Raw genomic sequence first — 25,038 nt, 5'->3', positions numbered from 1 at the left:
GTAATCACCATTCTCAATCTATCTTCTCTGTGAGCCATATTTATAAAAACAAAAGGCTTTTGGTGTTTTATTTGCTATGCATGGTGAGAAGAAAGCAGGACCTTGTCCTTTCCCTTGCTTCCCTCCAGCCCCATACACAGGGCTATTGACCCTGGACAGCTGTGCAATGGGCACTGGGGAACTGAGCTGGGGGCAGAAGCTGGGGGCTGCATCACCAGGCACTGTCCCCGGCAGCCTGCGCTTCACTCCCTTCTTTCCTCATAGGATCAAAAGTAGCTGGGTAAGTTGAGTGGGGGATCTGGTCCTAGCCCTAGCTCATGGGCTCAGGTGCTATATTAATAAACTAATACTGTGCTTAGGAAGCCTTCTTAACTGGTATAAACAGTGATTAAGAGCTTAGATTCTAGAGCCAAATCTAAGCTCAAGTCCCAACCACAAATTATGGCTCTTTGAGAAGTTGCTTGACTTCTTCATTCCTCAGTCTCACATCTTTAAGATAATGATAATAATGGTACCTATCTCAACGATTGTTGTAAGAATCAAATGAGTCACTTATCTAAAAAGAATCTGGCAACAGAGACTATGTTTGCCATTATTACTTTATGCACACTAAATACCATAGGTGAAGGGGAGTTGGAATTTTGTGCTTTTAATGATTTTACAAATGAAACTACTTATACAGAACTGCTGGAGAGCAATAAACAAGTTTGAGAATATCCACAGGCTATATATAAGTGCTGAGAAAATTCCAGTAAGAAGTCTTTGCAGGGTGAGGTCTGGTTTCGTTCAATAGTGAAAAGATAGGACAAGATCTTTTTAAGGAAAGAATATTTGGAGTTTGACCACAAGGATCAGCTAGTTTCACTTCATGTGAATTTAAAGGGATCCTTGTTCCATCTGTCTGTAAAATGAAGTAGTGATTTAGCCTACCACATTTTAAAATAGTGTTTGATATGAAAACTCTCAAAGCAGGCATAAATCCATCAGTCCTCAAGCATTTTCCTTTAAATATACATGTGTCTTCTGTATACACACATATACAAGTATCTTTATCTTTGTGGGCAGATATTAGGTATAATTTACATCATCATTTCAGAGAAAGAAGTGGGATCACCTTCTTTCTTTATTATTCATGCATGTGACAATGCCAAGGAATGTTGCATATAAATTAAGTGTTAGGCAAAGTTCCTGTCTGTGATGAGCTAAGAATTGAACTGGTAAAGTAAAATTAATTGAGCATACATCTAAATAATAAACAAAGCTGTGTTCGTGATAGTTTTTCAGACATGTAAATATTATATGCTAATTAATTAATATTTTAACCTGCCAGTTGGCTTGCTCTGGATAGAGCCTTTCTTTCCTACCCTGGCTGCAACCTAACTCTCTAGTTTCATTCTCACCTACTCCTTATCATCCCCCACTCCAGGTCACAACCAAAGGCTATGCCATACCCTTTTTTTCCCATGTGCTTCTTTATACCTTTTTATCTCTTTCCTGGAAGGAGGTTATCTCCATTGTCTCTGCCTGATGAATGCACATCCATTATTTTAAGCACATCTTAATTGTCATCTTCTCAGACTTGCTTGCTCCAGGCAGAAGGGGTTGTTTGGTCTTCTGAACTCCCACAAACCTTTCTCATACCTCCGTTATAGTTCATACTGGGCTCTTTCAATTTTTTCTGCATGTCAATTTCTGCTCAAGGTCAGGAGCTATCCTGGAATCTTTAATACCAAACACAATGCAAGGGAGCAATTGTATGTTGAATGTGTGCAAAAAGAAAAGGGTAATGAAATATGAAATAAGTGCTAAAATAAGCCTATAGAGAATATGTTTTAGAAAGATAGAAATGAAAAGAGCATGAAAGTACTCCATTAGGGCTGAACTGTGTCTGTATGTTGAAGCCATTAGCCTCAGTACCTCAACTCTGGCTGTATTTAGAGATAGGGCCTTTTAAGAGGGTAATTAAGTTAAAATGAGGCCACATGAGCGGGTCTTGATCCAATCTGGCTGGTGTCCTTATGTGAAGAGAATAGGGCACAACGGGAAGAACATGTCAAGATACAGGAAGAAGACAGCCATCTGTAAGCCATGGAGAGACACCCCAGGAGAAGCCAACCCAGATGACACTTTGACCTTGGACTTCTAGCCTCTAGTATTGTGAGAAATACATGTCAGAGAAATAAATGAAAAAATAGTTAAGGCACCCAGGCTATGGTACTTCATATCAGTTAGAAACCTTCTCCATCTTTTATCTCCCATCTGTTATAACTAAGAGTTCTTTTTCTCCACATTCAACTTTTCCTTGCACATGAAAATGGGATCTCTTCCACCATGGAAGTTGGTGGGAATCATGACAGATTTTCCCTCTCACTTCAGTCAAGGGACTGTGAGGTACAGACTAAGCCGATTGGTGCATTGTTGAGCAGCAGGTCAGCCAGTGGCACACTCAGAACAACACTGGCATTGTGTTTCCCTGGGTCTAAGTACCAACAATCCAGTAATTGTTTCCCATGTGGAATCCCTGGTGCTGGGGCCGATAGAGTTGGCTCTCAGTCCAGAGCAAACTTAACAAACAAGTTCAAGGTGAGGGCCATGTCCACTTTACCAAGACCCGGCATTGCAGCTAAAACCAAGAACCTGCTAAAAGAAATGGGAATAATAGGTCATCTTGTACAGAAAGAGACAACAAAAGAAAAAATCTTGTTCCTAAATTCATTAGTAATTCCAGATAAAGCAGATCAGGTGAGTTTCAACAAACTCGGGGTCAGGAATTCAAAAGATAACCGTGTTCCAATGTCTGTGGGCCCTTCTGAACACTCAGGGAATCAACTGATAGGATTTTAGTTGAATTTCCTCTTGAAAAACTATATTTCTGGGAACTTTTTAGATTAAGCACAAACAAGAAAGAATGATATGAGATTTTTTTTTTTAAAAAAAGGGGTGGCTAGTGTTGTGGTTCAGTAGAGCGCTTGCCTCAACATAGGAGGCACTGGGTTCGATCCTCAGCACCACATATAAATAAAATAAAGGTATTGTGTCCATCAACAACCAAAAATACTTTTTTAAAAAGGAAGAAAATTATGCTTGCCAATAGCAGAGGGAATAATAAACTTTTACAATTGTATCAAGTGAAGAAGATACTAGAAATTAAAGTAGATATGTTAGAAAGGAGAGTGTAATGCAAGATGATTACAAAATGCCTGGGTACTCAAGTGCCCCTTTGAAGTCTTCCTTTAACAAAAGAAAAGAAATTTTAAGGCTCTGGTGCTCTCTTCAATCAGTTACCTGGGTGATAGTGGTAAAAATGTACACAGGTACAATGAATTACACAAGAGAGAAGAGGTTTTATAATGAAAACCTCCACCATGTAGTCCCCAAGTGTCCAAAAAATGGTTGTCAAGCATTAAAAAAAAAAAAAAAAATTCAAGTCCCTAGGAAGGAATAAAATAAAATATGGTAGTTTTTTATTTAAGTAAGCTGGTTCTCTCAGAAAATATTTAAAATAAGTGAAGTCAATTCTGAGTTTATGGAAATTCACTAAGAAAAAAATCACCTCCTTTCTTAGCAGTGCTGACTCCAGCATCTCCACGTTTGTGTGTCTGAATTCCACCTGGGAAATAGGAAAGCACAATGATGGTATCTACATAAGCTTTGCTTCCCTTTATTTTCAGATATTGATTGAAACTATATATGTACACGATTTAAAAAAAAATCAGAAGAGAAGGATTGCCCACATTCCTGGGGTTGCCTCTTAGAATTATTTCTGTTCAGAGCTTTTTGGTGGTAACTCTCCTAAAGCTCTGAATAAGCTGTGTGCATTGTTCAATCCATGAATTAACTTTAGGTAATATCTTTTAAGATTTTGATATGAAAGATGCTCATTTCCCTATCCTGAGTCCCTCTCCCAATTTTAACGATATGGTGATGTTTAGCTGTTTGTGCTGATAAATTACCACAGACCAGGTAGTTATAAACAATGGAAATTTATTTCTCACAGTTCTGGGTCTGGACTTCCTCGCTCAAGGCACTAGCAGGTTTGCTATCTGATGAGGGGCTGGTCACCACTTCTAAGATGGAGCTTGATTGTGCCATCTGGAGGGGGAAAACTCTGTGTCCCTACAGGGCAGAGAGGACAGAAGGGACCAACTCACTCCCTGAAGTCCATGTTCAAGGTCACTAATCCCATCCTTGAGGGTTCTGTGCTCATGACTTAATTACCTCCCTAACCTTCCACCTCTGAATACTATCACATTGGCAATTAAATTTCAACACCTGGATTGGGGGGGGGGCACATTTAGAATATAGCAAATCACCTATTTGTTACCTCTGCAATTTTATTCCTAGACTGAAACCTCTATTTCTCACCCTTTCATCGTTGGGCTTGACTTCCCCAACTCGGGCACTGCCTGGGCATATTTCAGAATAAAGGCCTTGTTAATCATTCCAGGTGCTTGGTTGACATTTGAGGGGCTGCTTCCCTTAAGTGGGGAACCTACCTGGGACCTCTGCATTTGTGTGAGGAGGACCTGCTAAGACAGGGATTTGCTTTGGGGGAACATTCTCCCAAGGCAGTCTCCTTGGTTTCTCTTTAGAAGAACCCTCTAAGTCTGGGGATTGGGAGTAAATGTTGGCTGCTTTTATGGCCTGCAGGGCTAGGGGAGACTGCTGATGTGGTTTCTGAGGTGGACTTCAATTTGTTCCTGGTGTTCAGCACCTTTTCTTGTTCTCATCATTAAAGCTCATTGGCCCCAAGCCCAGAGCTTCCCTGAGATTTTGCCAGAAAGATTGACTCCCACTTCCTCCCTCAGCTGCCTTCTCTGAGTGTTCTGGGCTGCAGTGACTCTGCTCAGTTTCGGTTTCACATAGCAATACATTTGGATTTGCTTTGTCTTTGGGGAAAGATTAAAATCTCTCTTCCATTGATGGTAGCCCCTACTCCACTTCTCTTCACTATTGCCATTAATTCTCTTGTTTTCATTTACTGTCATTTTATTGGGGTCTTGAAGGGAGGTAAGAGCAATAGAGATGGAGATAGAGATAGAGGTAGATATAGTACAGTTGTAGTTCTTATCTTTATTCTGAGTCAGCCATGTTGAATCAGAACCAGAATCCATAAAAACTCTTTAAAAATGAGCATATACTATACATACGTTTTTAGAGCTTTTTCCCCCCACTTAGCTGTATATTTTGAAGTATTTTCTTCATCACTATTATTTTTTAAATTCCTGCATAGTATTCCAGTATGTGGATAGACTGTAATCCACTTAACAAGCCATCCCTATTTACAGGCATTGAAGTTTATAAATTTTATTCTAGTAAATAAATTTGCAATGAATATCTTTATCAGTATAATCTGTGTGCCTCACTGACTAATGCCTTGAGATACCTTTTTTAGAAGTGAAATTACTTTAGTCAAAAGGTTGCACATTGGGCTGGGGCTGTAGCTTAGTGGAGAGCACTTCCCTAGCTTGTGTGAGGCATGGGGTTTGATCCTTAGCACCACATAAATATAAATAAAATAAAGGCATTCTATCCATCTACAACTACAAAATTTTTTTAAAAGGTTGCACATTGCTTAAACATTTTCTGATACACAAAAACATAAAAATTGCACATATTAATGGGTACCATGTAATGTTTCAATACAAGTTTACCTTGTGTAATGTTTAAATCAGGATAAACACATCCCCTCAAAGGGGTTGCACTTTTTAAGGATTTTTTCTTTTTCTTTTTCTTTTTTTTGTTTTTTTTTTTTGGTACTGGGAATTGAACTCAGGGGCACTCAACCACTGAGCCACATCCCCAGCCCTATTTTGTATTTTATTTAGAGAGAGGGTCTCACTGAGTTGCTTGGTGCCTTGCTGTTGCTGAGACTGGCTTTGAAGTCATGATCCTCCTATCTCAGCCTTCCTAGGCACAGGGATTATAGGCATGCACCACCGCGCCTGTCTCATTTTTTCAGGATTTTGGTGATACACATTGCCAACTGCTTTACAGACAGTCCTTGTCATTTTTCACTCCTATATTAGAACTAATTTTCTTCCAGTCCCGGACATTATACTTCTAAACTTGCAAATTTGACAGAGAAAAACGCCATACTATTTCAATTTTTGGCTGACTTTATTGTTAATTATATAATTCCTGCTATAAGGGAAACAAAGGCACTTTGTGTCTTTACCTTCACTGACTCCCCACAGAGGAAGTGAGAGCTATAAACATTGCAGCACACAGAATGAATGCAACCACGTTGTCTGCTAAGCTGCCTCTTCCAGAACCTTGTTAGCTCTGCCAGCCAAAAGATTGCCAGTCAAGGAGTGGGGAACGGGTCTGAGGAAGATGGCTGTATATCAGACCTCATTCCCCTTTGTGCAGCAGATTCTACGGGGGATAAGTAGAAAATGAAACAAAGCTGGGGAGGGGACTGTGTTTTAGGACCAGGATTAATGCAACCAGATCCAAATTTTCTTAAGATTGAAAAATATCCACAGTCAATTCCAAAACTTTTGACCTTTCCAGCTGCTATAGAAATGAATTTCTTCACTTAAATCTGCATCAGTCCCCTGGTTTGTCCAGTCAATAACCAACCTTGGATAAGGGAACAAAGAATCCAGACTAAGTCTTTTGGACCCCTGCTAAAAATTAAAATGTGTTTGCTTTATCTGTGAAAATAGCATATTATCAATTTCATTTTTATTAATATTAATAATGAGAGGCTAGGGAAATATTTCTAATTCTAACAAAATAAACAGTTATAATTTCCAGTATTTCTATTCCAATTGCTAGGGGAGACTGCTGATGTGGTTTCTGAGGTGGCATCTTAATTCAGACACTCTTTTCTAACATGGATCTTGTTTCCTGGAATCCATCCTCCCCTGGGGACTATTATTGCTCTATATATTTTATTCAGTCAAATTGACTGGTTTTTCTTGATTTCCTTATGTGAAGCCATTCTTGCATTTCCACTTAGGTCATGGTAGCTTTTAAAAACTGCATTATTTGGGCTATTTTGTCTCCAAATTCATAATCCCAAACGACTCATTATTTCCCTGGTTATTCTGTCCTTGCTTGATACTGGTTTTGAAGTATACTAGATTTGTCTGATCAGTTGAGGCTCACTCTTACTTTTTCCAATCTCCAGACAGTTCATATTATAGATGCTTCTTGACTTACAGTGGGGTTACATCCCAATAAATCCATTGTAAATTGAAAATATTGTGGGTTGAACATTCATTCAATGCACTGAACCTACCAACCATCCCAGCTTAGCAGCTCAGTCTACTGCACGAGGTAGATTGTTCCCCTAGTGATGGTGGGGCTGACTGGGAGCTGCAGTCACTGCTACTGCCCAGCATTGGAATGGAGAGAAGATCAGACTGCATATCACTAGCCTGGGGAAAGATCCAAGTTCAAAGAACCATTGACTATAGATGCATGCCACTTTTGCACCATCATAAAGTTAAAAAAAAAAATCATAAGTTGAGCCATCTGTACTTAAGGATTACTTCCCTAGGAGAGTTGGTAAATGGTCAATCTTGACCTTATCTTCTATTCCTTAGCAGCAATATTTTCACTATTGACTACACTTTCTCTATTTAGCCCTCTTTCTCTCTCTCTCTGTCATCCTTCAATCTTATTTGAGGTGGAAGTGTCCATCCCTTTCAGCACTCCTGGCTAATACCTTCTTGCCAACCTGTGACCTTGTCACAGGATACTGATAAGGACAGATTTTTCTATCCTCTGGCATTGTAGCCAAACTGTATGGTTTGGCCTAAGCATTTTCTACCTCCAATAAAAATCTCCCCTATGAACTCATCAGGTCAGTTCAATACTCCGCTCTTGTTGCCCTACAGCACTTCATAGCACCTTGCAGAACCTACTACACTGAATTATAATGAATTGTACATGAATTTTATCTCCACTGGCAAGCTTCTTATATACTGTTTTCTCCATCCTTACGATTTCCATGTCTAGGAAGGATGAAATTCCATTCTCACATCCATTTCTTGTGCCAGGCACCAAAAAGAGATAGTCAATGTTTGTCAAATAAATGAACTAAATGTTCTGATTAACTGAACATAAATAGCTCATTACAAATATCCCTAATAAGCAGTTTGTTATAGTACCAGTGTCTAATCAGGAGGCACCAATGTCTCACTCCTGCTCTGTCTTCCCTCTTGATCTTTAGTTCTCTGTTCCCTGCCTTTATGATCTGGGGATTCAATCTCCTTCCGTAAGTTCTTCAACATCTAGTTGTGGTATTTGGTCTACGTTACTGTTGCTCCAGATTCTCACTCTGGCATTAATTTTTTTTTTTTTTGCTATTTCTACTGTTCAGTTGCTAAGGCCTCGGTTCTGTTTCAGACATCTGTGAGTGCTATATCAATCCTTTTTGTGTTGTTTTAACAAAATACCTTAAGCTGAGTGATTAGTAAATAAGTTTATTCAGTTCACAATTCTGGAGGGCCAAGAGTATGGCACTGGCATCTGCTCAGCTCTGGAGAGGATGCTCTGGATACATCGCAACATGGCTGATGGCATCATGGTGGGGGCAAGTAAAAGAGGGGAGGTCAAAAGGAAAGACAGGAACCCAGAAAGATGTGTGGGAGTGCTAGGCTCCCTGTAACAAGCTATTCTCTTGGAAACTAACTGGGGTCCCATGAGAACTACATTAATCCCTTCCAAGGGTAGTGTCCCCAGTAACATAATCACCTTCCTACAGGGTTCACCTCTTAAAAGTCCCACTACTTCAATACCACAACACTGGGAACCAAGATTCCAGCATTTGGACCTTTGAGGGGAAACCACATCCAAGTCATAGTAAGAGGTTTCTAGAATTCTAATGTATCGTTACTTGTGCTGACAAACTTTACTTAACATAGGAGGCTACTTACTGTGACGAGTCACAGACAGACAATCTAGTCAGGCTTCCTGGAAGCTGAGTTCCCAGGAATAGCATCCCCCAGGATGTAGTACAAATGCTGGCACTGAGGAATTTCCTGGCTTTCTTCCCTAAAATGTTCCTGAAACACCACTTAAAAGGCTATCTGGACAATCTCCACTTGAAGATTTAGTTTTGTAAACCACTTTGCATAGCTTATATCTGCATGTGCCAAAGTAGAACATTACATTTATATCAGTTATTTAAAATCTTACACAAAAGTTATTTTGGCTCAATTCATCCTTGGTGACATGAATTGATTGTTTCATAGAACTACTTCAGCAAAGAAGCTATGTTATCTTTTTAAATAAAACAAGAAAACAAAATCAGTTATATAAACACCAGCTCAAGTATGAAAAATGTTTTATAAGTTTTCAAAGTGTTCTCTGTGGGTGCAGGTTTAATCTTTCATACAGACTACTTGAGTGTTGAAAATGTTTTCTACAAGTCTGAATGTTGAAGAATAATTTAACTTCTCATTAGTGGAAAAGTACACCGTGTTCATATGTGGTGTTGACTGACAAATACAGACTCTGGTTAGATTTTATAATTCAGATTTGCTGTAAGGGAAAACAGTAGCTCTCCAGAAATAGCTTTTGGAGACACTACTAGACAGTTCCTTGAGTCTATAAAAGAATGATTGTCGTTCCTCTTTCTGGTGGCCTGTCAAATCTGATGGTTGGTTTGTCAAATCTGATTATCAGTTTTCCACATTGCTTCCTGACAGTGAGAACTAACTGGAAACCAATATGTGAGGCTGTTGTGTTGGTTGTTGGAGACCGCCTCAGTTCCTCACACATGGGCCTCTCCACAGAACTGTTCTAGTACCCCCTCAACATGGCAGCCTGCCTTTCCTCCTGAGCTAGGGATCTAAGAGAGAACAAGGAGAGCCAAAGTATCTGTTATGACCTAGTCTCAGAAGTCACACCCTATTATTCTTGCAATGTCCTTTGGATGCCACAGGTCAGCAATTTTTTACTGTGGGAGAGCATCCATCTGTCTTATTCCATTCTGTGTGCTGAAACACAGTACCACAGACTAGGTGGTTTATAAACCACAGAAATTGACTTTTCACAGTTTTGGAGGCTGGGAAGTGCAGGATTAAGGTACTAGCAGATTGGGTGTATGGTGAGGTTTATTTTCTTCATAGGTGGAACCTTCTTGCTGTATCCTCACATAGTAAAAAAGGGCAAACAAGCCCTCTGGGGCCTCTTTCATAAAGGCACTAATCTCATTCATGAGGACTTTACCTCCAAGACCTATTTACCTTCCATAATCTCCACCTCCTAATACAATCACCTTGGAGGTGAGAATTTCAACATATGCATTTGTGGGGGCGGGGATGGGGGCACTCAAATAACTGGCAACAGGTATAAGCAGTGGCAAGTGAGGATCATGGGACCATCTTGGGGACTGACTGCTGCATTATCATTTCCTGACCTTGTACTTTGTGCCCCGTACATGTATTCAACACCCTAGCTTCATTATCTCAGGCAGCCCTCACAATGACTCATCTGGTAGATAACTTTTACTTTCATTTAATTAAAGAAATATCTCAGAGTGATCAACTTGTCCAATATCTTACAAATTTCAATAGGTAGAGATAAGATTCCAATTTAGGTCCAACTGTCTCTGAAGCATACAGTTTTCAGCACTGCTGTAGACTGAATGGTGTCACTAAATACGTATGTTGAAGCCCTAACACACAATGTGGTGGGTTTTGGAGATAGGACCTTTGAAAGGTAATTAGGTTTAGATGAGATCATGAGGATGGAGTCTTCACCATGGGAATAGTGCCATTATAAGAGGATAAGAAGAGATACTAGAGTGCTTTTTCTCTCTCTCTTTTTGTGACTCTCTGCCCCCACCCATCCATTCATGCATCCATTTATCCATCCATGCATGCATTCCATTCATCCATCCATCCATCTCCATCTCTTTATCTCCATATCTACCCCTATTTCTCTCTACCATATGAGGACCCAGCAAGAAAGTGGTCATCTACAAGCCAGAAGAGAAGCTTCAGTCATATTAGCCAACACCTTAATTTGGTACTTCACTGCCTCCAGACAAATGAGAAATAAATGCTATTATTTAAGCCATCTACTCTGCTGTCATCATTATAGCAGCCCAAGCTGACTAGAACAACTGCTATGCTCAATTTTAATTCTTAACATTTACAAAGCTAATATAAAACCTTTGTTGCAAAGTAACAAGTATGCCTACATTATAGATAGAATAACTGAAAGCTAACCAAGATTTAATCATAGAAAATGTTCAAACTGGTGTTAATTTTGAATGCTCTGTCAACTCACAGGTGAAACCCTTAGCTAATTGCACTAAAAAATTAAATATTATTGTTTGGGCCTTGTCTAATTTTTCTTTCTTCTTATAGCTCTGTGACCTTACTCTCTTTGTCTTCGTTAACCCATACCACACTGGGTCACATTAGGATTATTATGCCAACCACAGATACTTTTCAATCTTGGTCTGAAATCTTTCATAGTTTGCATGTATTAATTAATTGATTTTTAAATTTATTTTGAACTCTAAGTAAATAAATAAATGTGCTGGGGATTAAACCCAGGGCCTCACACATGCGAGGCAAGTGTTCTACCAATGAGCCACATCCCCAGCTCTCTCATAGTTTAGATAATACATCACCAAACATATTATTTATGTCTTTAGTCTTTAGTGATTTCCGTTTTTGATTGATTACTACATAGATTTGGGCAAATGGTGGAATTTTAGGAAGTACCTTCATCTTCCACTTCTTTAGAATTGCCTGCAATATGTCATTCTTCTCTGAGCTTCATTGCCTCAGGAGGACTCTGTGAAATAGTTTTTAAAAAGAGAAAAGAATAAGAAAAACACTCAAGCCATTCCTTTATTGTAGATGGCCATCCTCTCAGTGACTGCAACTGCAGAATTGGCCGTTTCTCTGGCTTGCTTATGCTTGGGCTGTATAGAGACAGCTTTGAGCTGGACTGTCATTATGTAAAAAAAAATTATTCATATTCTTCAGAAGTACTAGTAGTGTATATTGTATTCTGCTTCAGTGTAATAACTGTGTTCCTAAAAACACTTCACACTATCAGATTCATACTGTAAAAATATTTCATTTTGCAAAATAATGGACTCATAGGAAGACTTTGAATAATGTTAGTTTTGCTGAGGTTTCCATAGTAATCTATTTTTCTAGCTGCCAGCTTCTCTTATTATAACTACCAAAATTATAAATTGGTTGATTAACTCTAAAAAGAAAGTCAAAATACCTGATATGAAAAAATCCTAAGCAGCACATAAAACAGTCCCAAGCACAGGCCACTACCCGCTGCCCACCCAGAGAGCACCAGCCAACCTAGAGGCCAGGCCTTGCAATAAGTGGCTCAGTGTTTCTCCACTTCAGGATTTTCTCTGCCTTGGAGTTCCTAGTCCCCAACATTGTCTCTTCTTACCAACAGCAGTCTGACAAATACTCCCCAGTTAACTAATAACTTGTTTCTCATTTTCAGCAGGAAAGTGCCATGAGTCCCAAACTACGTATATACTTAGTCATTTCAAAAATTGTACAAAAAAAAAATTGGGCAACTTTGGGCATATGTGGATTAGTCATACCTGATGCTTTCAGGATTAAAGGAATTTATTAGCTCAATTCTATGAAATTTAAGATCATCATGAAGTACAAATCAGATGTGTTCCCTTTGTCCCGTTGCTGTTATTATCCTATAACCTATATCAGAAGTTTCCAGAGGATGGAGCTTGCTTAAAATACAGATTGCTGGGGTCCCTGGGTTTCTAATTCAGTAGGTCTGGAGTGGGGCCTGAGAATTTGCATTTTCAACAATCCCTGGTGATGCTGGGGCTGCAGGTCCAGGACCACACTTTGAGAACCACTGTGTGATACTTATTGAAGAGAGGAACCACATTCTAGATTTACCCATCTCCGACCCTTGGCATATTGCCTAGCACATAATCACCTTCCATTAACTAATAACAACTTGTATTTGGTAAGGATTACCTCATCTAATTCTTACAACTCTTACCAGGTAGACCCTAATCTATGGTCTCATTTTACAGAGGGAAAATGAGACCCTAGAGGGGTTAATCAACTAGCCCAAAGTCACACAGGCAGTATATAACAGGGCCAGAGAAATGTATTGGATCAATATCCAATTGGAATAAATAAGATTTCTAAGCAACATTCCATTTTTGGTGATTATTTTCAATTTATTATAAAATCCTTGCCATGGATCAAGCTGAGAATATTTTAAAAGAGGAAAACATATACAAATTCAACAGAGACGTTTTCACATCAATATTTAGAGAAGGAAAAAGATTGACCAAACTCGTCTTTTGCAAATATTCTTTTCTCAGTAGCTGCTAGACTTTTTTCTAGGGACCTGGGTGTCCAGGAAATCGCCTTCAGGCAGCACTTATCAGGGTTTCTAAAGAACCCTTTTGCTCCAACTGAGGTGGACCTCAGCAGTAGCCTCTGCATGATGTCAGCAGCTGTCACTAAAAAAGTACCCTCAAAACCAACTGCTGGTTCACTCGGAAAAGCACAGCCCCTTTCTTTTCCCAGTCTGTTTCTTGTAATTTAGCAAAGAATCTGGACTTGTCCTTGTGGGGAGCCTTATCTGCTCTCTTCACTGTAAACACTTGTACTGAGAGCTGAAGAGTCTGCCTAAAGTCACCTGGGAAAAGCTGTGGAAAGGGGGCATCATTCAGCCCAAGACAACTGGAATCCTCTGGCAGGGCGGATAGGGCTAATTGTCTTCAGCCCTCCACATGTAAACCAGGAGGCTGCTTGGAGAGAATGTCCTGATAGTAAATACCACGGTGTTTATTCCTGCTAGCTTTTCCATTAGGGATCAAATTTTGAAGTTCTCTTCAAAAAGCTTGTAGGTCTTAGTTATCCCCCAAGGAGAAACAATCACCAAATGGCCTGTAGTTCAGTTGATTTGTTTATTTCAGCTGTCTTTGATGGGAAAATTGATCTGATGCAACCCTGCTGTGATCAGTGGCTAAAGAAGAAGCACTCCTGGATCCCTGTCTCTCTCCACGCCTCCCCTCCCCTCCCCCAAACTTGGGGGGGGGGGGCGCGGATTTTGTTTCCTCCTCTGAAAAATCAGGATTTTATGCTACTGCTTAATTTCCTAGTTAATGATTATTGAGAAATTGAAGTGTGGCTAGGAGGAAACATTGCAGAATGGAAAGATTCATTGCCTCTGTAAACGAGGCACTCTGGGCAGGTCGCCTAGGTTACTTGCTTTGGTCCTGTTGTTTTGCTTTGAGAAAGATTTATGGCTTAAGTTGTCTTTGCCTTGCTTTGTCCCTAACATGCATGGCAGCAGTAGGAGCCACGAGTAAAGTAAGTTTCTAAACATTTTCTATATGAAAAACGTGGGCTTTGTGATCAGATTTCTGGAAACCCTAGCTCGGCCAGTCACAAGCTTGTGACCCTAGGCAAATTACTATAGTGCCTTGTGCCTCATTTTTCTCACCTGTAAAGTGGAGATAATAGTAGTACCCGATTCCTGCAGTTCCATGAAGATTAAAGTTAATACTTATGAAGTTCTTAGATTTTGGCACAAAGTGAACAGTCTTCTATATCCATAGATCTATAGCCACAGACTTCAACAAACTGAGGATAGGAATTTTTTTTTTTCTGAAAAAGTATGTCTGTACTGAACACACAGAGACATTTTTTCCTTAAGCAATGCAGTGGAACAACTATCTACATATCATTTACTTTATGCCAGATATAAGTCATCTAGAGATGATTTAAAGTGTATGGGAGAAGAATTCAACATCATTTTATATAAGGGACTTGAACATCCCTGGATTTTGGTTCTGCACAGATACTGGATACTAAGGATGACTGTATTCCATGAATACTTGTTGTTATTTTTAAATATTTATTTTTTAGTTGTAGTTGGACAACTATAAATAAAATACCTTTATTTTATTTATTTTTATGTGGTGCTGAGGATCGAACCCAGGGCCTCACACGTGCCAGGCGAGCACTCTACCGCTGAGCCACAACCCCAGCCCACTTGCTGTTGTTAGATGTTAAAGTCAAAACCGAAGTATCTACTAAAGAAGTCTTTGTGTGTATGCAAAAATATTTGTGCAAATATTTAGGAGTGAGAGGGGCTGCTCAGTGTTTTGCATTATTGCCTACAAGATTCTTACAGTTTAGTAGAAGAAGCCAAACAGGTGTGGAGAGAAAAGTTCAAGAGTGGTCCTTAGGTCCTCAGGCACTGCATGTCAGGAGAGGGTGGATGGTGCTGACTGGGGAAAGCTTCCTGGGCTAATGGGTCTGGGGCAGAAAAATATAAGATAACAAATGACAAAGAGGAAGTAGGAGTTGTCCCTTGCTTGTGAGACTTTTTATTATTATTATTACAAAAGCAGTGCAAGCCCATTGGGGAATATACAGGAATGTTTAAAACAGAAAATAAGTCATTTGGAGGTCCTCCACCCAGAGATAACTATTGTGAATTCCCTAACACATTTCCTGTTTCAGCTTTTTAAGATAACCTGGGCAAACCCTGGCCATGGGAAAGGAAGACTCAAGTGCTCTGAGAGTAACTTGTGCCACTGGGAATGGTCCTGGGTAGGCAGAACAGGCCTGTGGTTCTGGGACCCGTTGGTCCATACAGTGGGCACACAAGAAGCAAACAGGACTTCTCAGATTTATAACCAGCTTCCTTTAACCCTCTGCCTGGCCCAGATTGTACGGGGCTGAGTATACAACGCACTAAAGAACATGTCAATTCAACACAAAAGGCAGTTTTCAGAGATTATAAGCAACAAAAGGCTGATTTGAAGTTTTTGAAGATTTGTTTATAGTTTCAAAATGTTAGTTTTGTTTGGCTATTGTATTTATACTTATATTTATTTATATTTTATGTCTGCTCTGGGGCTAGAATTTGAGTATATCCTCCAAAGTTTTACTGTTAGAAAGTTGGTCATCTGTGTGATGGTGTTGAGGTGGTAGAACCTTTAAGAGGTGGGGCCTGGTGGGTACTGATTAGGTCACTGGAGGCACTACCCTTGAAAGGCATGTGACTACGGTTAGTTCCCTAAAGAGGATTATTATAAAGAGACTGAGCCTGACCCCTGAATCTCTTTGCCTTCCTGTCTTGCCACGTGACTTTTCCTTCTACCACGTACTTCCACCATGATGACATATTTGAAACTATAAAGGAAGCTGCCAAATTGTGACACAGTCAGGAGGGCCCTCGCTAGAGGCCAAACAAATAGTGTTGCCAGAAGCTTGGTCCTTGTCCCCAATGCCAGTCCAATAATGAAGACATGTTTTTGAGAAAGAGGAGAAGGACGGTTTATTGCGTTGCTAGTAAAGGAGAAACACAGTGGACTCCTGTCCCAAATGCTGTGATTCTGCCATCCAAAGGAACAGGGGGCTTTCTTTTTTTTTTTTTGGAGAAGTGATTCAGAGAAAATGAGGTCAGGGAGATCAGGAAGGAGAAGTTTAGGGAAAAGAAGATCAGGGATACAAAGGTTGGGAAAAAGAAAACATGTAAGTTTCAAAGCCACAAGGGATAAAGTCAAAGCATCAAGTGAACCCCTGTTACGATAGGGCCATACAATCCTGGACTTCCAAGTTTCTAAAACTGTGAGCTAAAAATACATCTTTTCTTTATAAATTATCAAGCCTGGGTTATTTCATTTTATTTTATTTTTTTAGAATGGCAGTTTTATTTAATTATTTATTTTCCCCCCTGCTCTTCAAGATCTTTTTTTTTTCCATTTTGCACTGAGGCTGTTATTTTATTTCTTTTTATATTTATTTTATTTTTATTTGTTCTTGTTAGTTGTACATGACAGCAGAATGCATTTTAATTCATCATACACAAAAGGAGCCCAACATTTCAGTTCTCTGGTTGTAGACGATGTAGCATCACACCATATGTGCAGTCATACATGTACCTATGGTAATGAGATCCATCTCATTCTACCATCTTTCCTGCCCTCAGGCACCTCCCTACTCTCCCTCCTCTTTGCCCAATCAAAGTTACTCCATTTTTCCCATGTTTCCCCTGTCCCTGTTATGATCAGTATCCACTTATCAAAGAGAACATTCAGCTTTGTTTGGGGGGGGGGGATTGGCTAACTTCGCTTAGCATGGTATTCTCCAACTCCATCCATTTACCTGCAAATGCCATAATTTTATTCTCTTTTAATGCTGAGTAATATTCCATCGTGTATATATACCAGTTTCTTTTCCATTCATCTATTGAAGGGCATCTAGGTTGCTTCCACAGTTTAGCTATTGTGAGTTGAGCTGCTACAAATATTGGTGTAGCTGCATTACTATAATATGCTGATTTTAAGTCCTTTGGGTATAGACCAAGGAGTGGAATAGTTGTGTCAAATGGTGGTTCCATTACAAGTTTTCTAAGGAATCTCCATACTGCTTTCCAGATTGGTTGCACCAATTTGCAGTCCCACCAGCAATGTACGAGTGTGCCTTTTCCCCCCACATCCTCGCCTACATTTATTGTTGTCTGTAGTCTTGATAGCTGCCATTCTAACTGGTGTGAGGTGAAATCTTAAGAGTAGTTTTGATTTGCATTTTTCTAATTACTAGAGTTGTTGAATTTTTTTTTATATTTGTTGATTGAGTGTATATCTTCTTCTGAGAAGTATCTGTTCAGTTCCTTAACCCGTTTATCGATTGGGTTGTTCGTTTTTTTTTTTTTTTTTTTTTTTGGTGCTAAGTTTTTTGAGTTCTTTGTGTATCCTGGAGATTAGTGCTATATCTGATGTGTGGCAAAAATTTCCTCCCAAAATGTAACCTCTCTGTCCACCTCATTGTTTCTTTTGCTGAGAAGCTTTTTAATTTGAGTCCATCCCATTTATTAATTCTTGATTTAATTTCTTTTTTTTTTTAATTTTAATATTTATTTTTTAGTTTTTGGCGGACACAGCATCTTTCTTTGTATGTGGTGCTGAGGATCGAACCTGGGCCGCACGCATGCCAGGCGAGCGCGCTACCGCTTGAGCCACATCCCCAGCCCTTGATTTAATTTCTTGCACTTTAGGAGTCTTGTTAAGGAAGTCAGGGCCTAATCTGACATGATGAAAATTTGGGCCTACTTTTTCCTTTATTAGGCACAGGGTCTCTGGGCTAATTCCTAGGTCCTTGATCCACTTTGAGTTGAGTTTTGTGTATGGTGAGAGATAGGGGTTTATTTTCATTTTGCTACATATGGATTTCCAGTTTTGACAGCACCATTTGTTGAAGAAGCTATCCTTTCTCTAATGTATGTTTTTGGTGCCTTTATCTAGTAAGAGATAACTGTATTGATGTGGGTCTGTCTCTGTGTCTTCTATTCTGTACCATTGATCCTAAATGAGAACACTGATATAACATATCAAAAATCTCTGGGACACTGTGAAGGCAGTGCTAAGAGGAAAGTTCATTGCACTGATGGTCTTGTTTATTTACCCTGGAGTTTCCCTGGATAGGAACAGAAGAAAGAGGGGAAAAAAAGGCATTATTATCTTTATTATGAACTCAGCAGCTCTTGGCTAATCTGTACCACAAAGCTTTTTTTCTCTCTCGAGATTATAATAAGATCGGAATTTGCAAAGCCAAACAGAAATGGTTTGGAATCCTGGTACATCCATTATCTAACTTGAGGTCTTGGGGAAATCCCCTCACCTCGGAGATCAGTTTGATGATCTGTAAAATGAAGTTAATGTTGCTTACCTCATTAAATCATTGAGGATTTAATTAGATAACACCAGAATGGAGGGAGAGATTGCATGGACTAAGGATGGGCGGGGAGGTGGGGGACCATCAAGCCCTGTCTACTGAGATTCTTCTTGGCTGTTCTGTGCAGCGTTCCTTCCTCCCAGGGATTAGAACATAACTGCTTCTGGATGAGGGTCTTATTTTGGCAGGGGGGTAAGGGGTGCTAGGAATTGAATCAGGGGCACTATACTACTGAACTACATCCATATTCTGATTTTTTGCTGTTGTTGTTTGTTTATTTTGGTACCAAGGCTTGAACTTGGGCACTTACAAGCCCTCACTAAGTTGCTGAGGCTGGCTTTGGACTTGTGATCCTCATGTCTCAGCCTCCCAAATTGCTAGGATTACAGATATGAACCACCACACCCAGCTTTATTTATTTATTTATTTTTTGAGACAGGTTCTCTCTAAGTTGTGTAGGGCCACTCTAAGTTGTTAAAGCTAGCTTCAAACTAGTGATCCTCCTGCCTCAACCTCCCAAATTGCTGGGATGTCAGGTGTTCACCATTGTACCTGGCTGGAATGAGGGTCTTACCATTCATTACTAGACAAGATGTGTTAGAGAATTTCTTTACGGCCATCTCCAAGACACAAAGGCAGGAAAGGTTAAAGTGATATTCTTAGGCTTTATGGCTTGCTTTAAGGAAACATACTAGCTTCTAATTCCTGCCTTGGAAAGAAAGGGGGAAAAGTAAAGAAAGGCAGAAGAAGTCAGGAAGCAACTGCTTCTAAGGCCCTTCAGTGTCCTTCGGTTCAAAGTACTCAGCACACCACAGTGCCTACAGTGGGGTATCACTGTCCCAGCATTTATATGAAATGAGTCCCAGCATCTACAAAGAAGTTTCTAGGGGATATTGGAAAACCTCAGGGATGGTGTCTACCCCAGCCTGGCAACAGTAGGGCCACCCTATCTCGGTCTGAGGCGCATAGGAGAAGGTATTGCCAGAGGGCTACTTTTCAGGTACTGTGTGACATTTAGCCAAGGGACACAGCCAGCCTGCAGAGGTGCCAGAAGGGGCCTAGGGGATGGGAGAATTAACAACAGGATGCCATTCCCTTCCCTCCCTCTCTCCCTCCAGTCTCTGCTAGTGCCACTGGGCAAGGGCCCTGGATGTAGCCCTTATAGAGTGGCTTCTGAAGACAGAGTGGGTAGAAAAGGGTGAGTTATAGGAGAACCAAGGAGACAGAAGATAGCCAGCACAGGGAGGGCTCAAGAAATAAGAGCTACTGTGATGAGTCACTTCAAATTCCGTTTAGTGCCTTCCCAGCCTCAAACTTGAACACTGCTTAGAAACAGGAATCTTTGTTTGCCCATGAAGCGTTAGTAACTCCTCATATGGATAGTATGTGCCAATCACTGGTTGCTGAAGAGTCATCAGGTTCTGAAAAGGGCATAAAATATTGACTAGTGAGAAAGCTGAACGTGTGAATCTAATGTAAAGTTAAAGCACAGTGCATTCAAAGACGATAGTGTTATCAATTTAAATTGCACACCACAGATGGAGATAAAACAGGGAAGGCGTTCTGTCTGTGACAGCTTGATTCATGTCTAGCTTTCCCTCTCCAATTGATTTGCAGCCAAGTGCTCCTCACTGTCCTATTGGCAGAACAACTGTGCCATGGACTAATGGCATTTACAAAAAAAAAAAAAAAAAAGACTGTAAATGGCTTTGTAATCTGAGGGCTCACCCATGGACCACAAAACTGTCTCTGGTGTCTGAAATTTCCTTTGAAGTAGGTAGGGAAGGTTTTACTTGTGGGGGAAGCTCTGGATGGATAGAAGCTCTAACATACCAGTCATAAATCTGAGAGTCCTGGGGCTTTATCTGAAGGAATAAAGCACCTTTCACAGCAGCACTGGTGGAGTGTTCCGGAACCAGTACTCTTTCCCTTAGAATTGGACTCCACAATAGCCAATTGGATGTTTTCCCTGTATTCCTGCCAAGCCTTGGAGAGAAAATGACATCATGGCTGTGATCCCCAAAAATGCTCTCCCCAGGTCTGTCCCTGAGAACATGCCTAACCTGCTCTGTAAAGGTTTCAAAACATTCCAAAGCATTGCTTTTTTTTCAGACTCCAATGCATACTTGATTTTTCTGGCTGCTGGTTACCTGTTAAGGCTGAAGGTGGTTAAATAATGGGGCAGAACAATCACAACACTCCACTGGGCCAAATCCTGCTGCTCAGGCCTTGAGTAGCATACTGACTTGTCCTTCAATGTCCCAACCTAAGGTTTCCAAAACTGTGCTCCACAAGGGGCTCAAGAATATGCATTTTAAAGCTCCCATTGATGTGGGTATACAGTCTTTACAATATTGCTTTAGAAACAGGTTTCCTGGGATCAACCAAAAAAATATATATTTAAGGATTTTTTAAGCATAACAACTTCCTGCCCTGAAAGAAACTGCTTACTTCTCATAAAACATATGAACTCCAGGTGAGCCATTCACATTTATTTCTGAAATAATAAGGTTGTGTTTACATTTCTTGTAAAATGACATTTTACTACCCATTGCTCTTTAAAACCTTGGCAAGAAGCAAGTGAGGCAAAACGTTTTCACTTTGCCTACAATTCAAAATCAAGTAATTGGCTTAAACTAAAGTATTAATAGAACAACCAATCTGATATGATTGTTACAAATTCAGTGACAAACTGAGCACCCTGGAAAAACTGACCCTTGTCTTTGGTTGTCACCCAGCAGCATTGGACCATCAATCAAATGAGCTCCTCTGATGTAGGGACTTTAATAAAAGCATGTACTTTAAAGAGGTGACTCTATAATGTGGGCCTTAAATCCAAAGTATGGCTCATGTTGGCTAAAAAGAGTAATTGTCTAGACTTTTATGCCAAGAGGCAGATCTGCTTTCCACAGCCCACGCTAAAATGTGTGGGTCAGAGGAGCACTCAGTGATCAAAGAATTAGTGGGAAATCTGTTCTGTGTGGGTGGGAAGGAATGGGAATCTCATCTCTGGCTTTAATCCTCATATTCCCATGGTCAGTCCTCTTAGCCTTTGTATTTTAGGATAAGAAAATGGCTAAAACCACAGATAGGGCTGGTTGGAGAAATGTTAAGGATGCAATAGAAATTCTAATCCTAACATATTCTGTGTCCTTTGACCTTCTGGCATTGGAGGGACTGTGAAGGGGAGAAACTACAGACCTGGTGTTTGCTGGAGGCCTAACCCTGAAATTGGAAGTACTCACTTGTTCTTAAGTTTAACAGCCCTTCCTGAGGCTCGCCTAAAATAGGATGAGGTGGGAGGGGCCCCTCAGTTTATGGAATCAAGGGGAAAAACTTCTAGTTTCTGGCCAGGATTTCTGACTGTTTCATCCTTATCTACTTAGCATGCCAAAAGGCTATGTGATGGACACAGATTTATCTTTCAGACTGGGCAGTGGAGTACGCCTATAATCCCAGCAACTTGGGAGGTTGAGGCAGGAGGATTGCCAGGTTGAGACCAACCTCAGCAAATTAGCGAGGCACTGTGCAATTTAGTGAGACCCTATCTCAAAACAAAAAATAAAAAGGGTTGGAGATGTGACCCACCCCCCAAAAAAAAGGAAAGAAAGAAAAAAAATTTTGCCTTTCAAACTTTCTTGAGGCAGAAGTACTCAGCCCCAGTCTTCCCCCAGGAATTAAGCTCCACCCCACACAAGCCACACCTGCCCCAGTGTTAAAGAAATGCTTATTCCAGGACATTAGTTAAAAGGAGGACTCAAAGGCCTGGGGTGTGGCAGAGCACTTGTCTAGCTTACACAAGGTCCTGGGTCCCAGTCTCAGCACCACAAAAAGAAGAAAAAGTAAGGCAGACTTTATGCAGGACCATTGTCGCAGGTTAAGAACACTGCCACAGGGTCTTGCCATGGTGGCAGTGGGCTCAACTCCAAGTACTGTGGGGGCAAGTGAGACTTCCTAGGTAAGGTAGGTGATGGGAGGTGTCACTGGATGGGAACATCGGGGTCCAGGGGGCATTCTAGCTAAACAGACTGAAGGGAAAGTGAGGAATGAGAGATGGGTAAGAGAGAAATGAAAGACGGAGACCAGGCAGACACACACACACACACACACACACACACACACACACACACGAGGGATTATTTGTCAGAGCTGACAAATAAAGGCCATCTCTCTATAAGAGAGAGAGGCAAAACAGGCTTGGGTTCTGGGACTTTTTATGGGGCAGGCTCAGGAATCAGAGCCGGGTGGGTCTTAATGTGGAAGGTTAAGGGTTGGGTTGGTATGAGGGAGTGGTGAGCCTTTCTCAGAAAGGCCCTTCCTTGGGCGGGAAAGAGAAACTTTTTCCTTAAAATGGCAGTTGTCACTTAAGATGGCCGTCCAGATGCTAAGCAAGAACCTTATACTGACCTTGCTGAAGACAGGCCAGAGTGATCAGACATCCCCTGGGACATGTGCAGGATGAAGCCCCTAATCATATATGGAGGGTGATCAGATATTGAGGAAGGGGCATGGGTTGGCAGGGTTCCTTTGCAAAAATGATATTTTATAAGGAAGCACACAGATGAACTGAGGAGGAGTTTCAGAAGCCAGACTGAAGTTTGGCTAAGCTAAGAATCTTTGTCACAGTGCCTTTGTGGAGAGGGGTGACAGCATCATAGCTCTGGGGGTAAGGGTGGGAGATTAGAAAATCTTATAAAGCTAGGGCAATTGTGCACCCCAATAATCCCAGCAACTGGGAAGGTGAAGCAGGAGGATTGCAAGTTCAAGGCCAGCCTGGGCAACTTAGTGAGATCCTGTTGCAAAGTAAAAAGAGCAAAGAGGGCTGAGGATATAGCTCAGTGGTAGAGCACTTGCCTAGCATGCACAAAGACCTGCTGAATTCCATCCCCAGCACCACAAACAAGTAAACCTCATGACCTTGGACCCAAAGGTCTGGACCCTGAAGGACCTTGGAGTCCTTGCCTGTGGCTGCTCATGCTGCTTCCTGATACGGAAATTCACCTTTCTTCCTCCACAGCTTCAGCATTTTAGGGAAGTGCCAAGGATAGGTGAGGTGGCCGAGAGGCTTCCCTGCCCCACCCCTTCCCTCAGGATGTTTTCTCTTTGCCCAGAATTGGCAGTGAACCCACAGGCTGACCTCATTCCCTGCTTTAGAGCCAGTTGTTGATGTAGGCATATTTGTACTGCCCCGTGTGAGCCCACCACCATGTGTAAAGGAATCATGCCGAAGAAATCACAAAGCCCTGGATCCAGGAATCCACCCTGGAGACCACTGGCCAATGTAACAGCTGCTAGCTTTGTACAAACAGGCTAATGAGGCAGTGACTAAGTGAGCAGGGCCTTGACCTCCTGTCACCCTGAAGGAGAATTCCTTCTGGTTTCTGGTATGAGCTAGTGTGGGCGCCTACCTATAAATTGGATATAAAGGAGACTGGTTAGCCAATATAAATCCATCTAGAGTCCTGGGATCCAGCTGGTAGAAGACAAAACATGACACAGAAGAGAAAAAAATGAGAAGAGGTCAAAGATGGAGGCAAAAGGAGCATCGAGAAGAAGGCTAGAAGTATGTGGGAGGGATAATAAGTTTTCTGATTTATTAATGACATTTTATTCATTACTTGGTGTCATGAAAATAAGGTGTTTATCAGACACCATCAGGAGTTTAAAGTTGACCAGCTTTATAAAATGAATCATTCTGTGACCCTATTCCCTAAGTGGAGAACTGAATGGCTCTCTGTGCTGACAGCATGCTGAAGGTTTAATAGTTTTTCAGGATAAAACACAGACCACATGTAAAGAAGTAATTATTTATCCTGTGACTGAGAAGACAAATCAACAGAACCTATAAACATGCTATTTATTTCCTAAATAAATGCCATTCAAATTTTGAATGCTATAGAATCTTTACTTTTTTCTGTATCGGCTTTCCATATGTTATCTAAGAAGTTAGGAGTCTCAGCAGGTGAGATTGCTAAGAAGAAAACTCTGGAGAGCTCTGAAGGAATGAGATGAGGTTTTTCACCATGAGGCTATCTAGCTTCATCCTGATTCACTCATTTGTCTCCATATAAATCTCCTAATTTTCAGAAATAAAACCCATCCTAAAGGAGAAGAATTTTTCAATGGGGAAATTAAAAAGATTTTCATACAAGCTTGAAAGTAATCTAGAAAAGAAATAGTAAAGATACTTTAAACAAAAGCTATGCTATTAAAGTCCACTTATTAGGTGGTTGCTTTGAAGAGGCCAACATTTATTTGGGGTTTTATATTTTTGTGCATTTGTTTACAATGAAAAAAAGAAAAAAGAATTCTCATCACATTATGGACACATCTGATCCATACCAAATAA

The 25,038-nt window shown here is 40.6% G+C and overlaps 1 protein-coding gene across 2 annotated transcripts in view; it reads left to right on the top strand.

Moving 5' to 3' along the window:
* Spata13 (spermatogenesis associated 13) overlaps positions 1-25,038 on the top strand; it is a 351,797-nt gene that overhangs the window by 135,510 nt on the left and 191,249 nt on the right. The window lies entirely within an intron of this gene.

Source organism: Marmota monax, unplaced genomic scaffold, assembly GCF_021218885.2.
Source record: "Marmota monax isolate L192 unplaced genomic scaffold, Marmota_monax_Labrador192_F-V1.1 WCK01_AAM20220418_F8-fsc00043, whole genome shotgun sequence".
Taxonomy (NCBI): Eukaryota; Metazoa; Chordata; class Mammalia; order Rodentia; family Sciuridae; genus Marmota; species Marmota monax.
The sequence above is the reverse complement of the archived record's forward strand: the minus strand, read 5'-3'. Positions and strand labels throughout refer to the sequence as shown.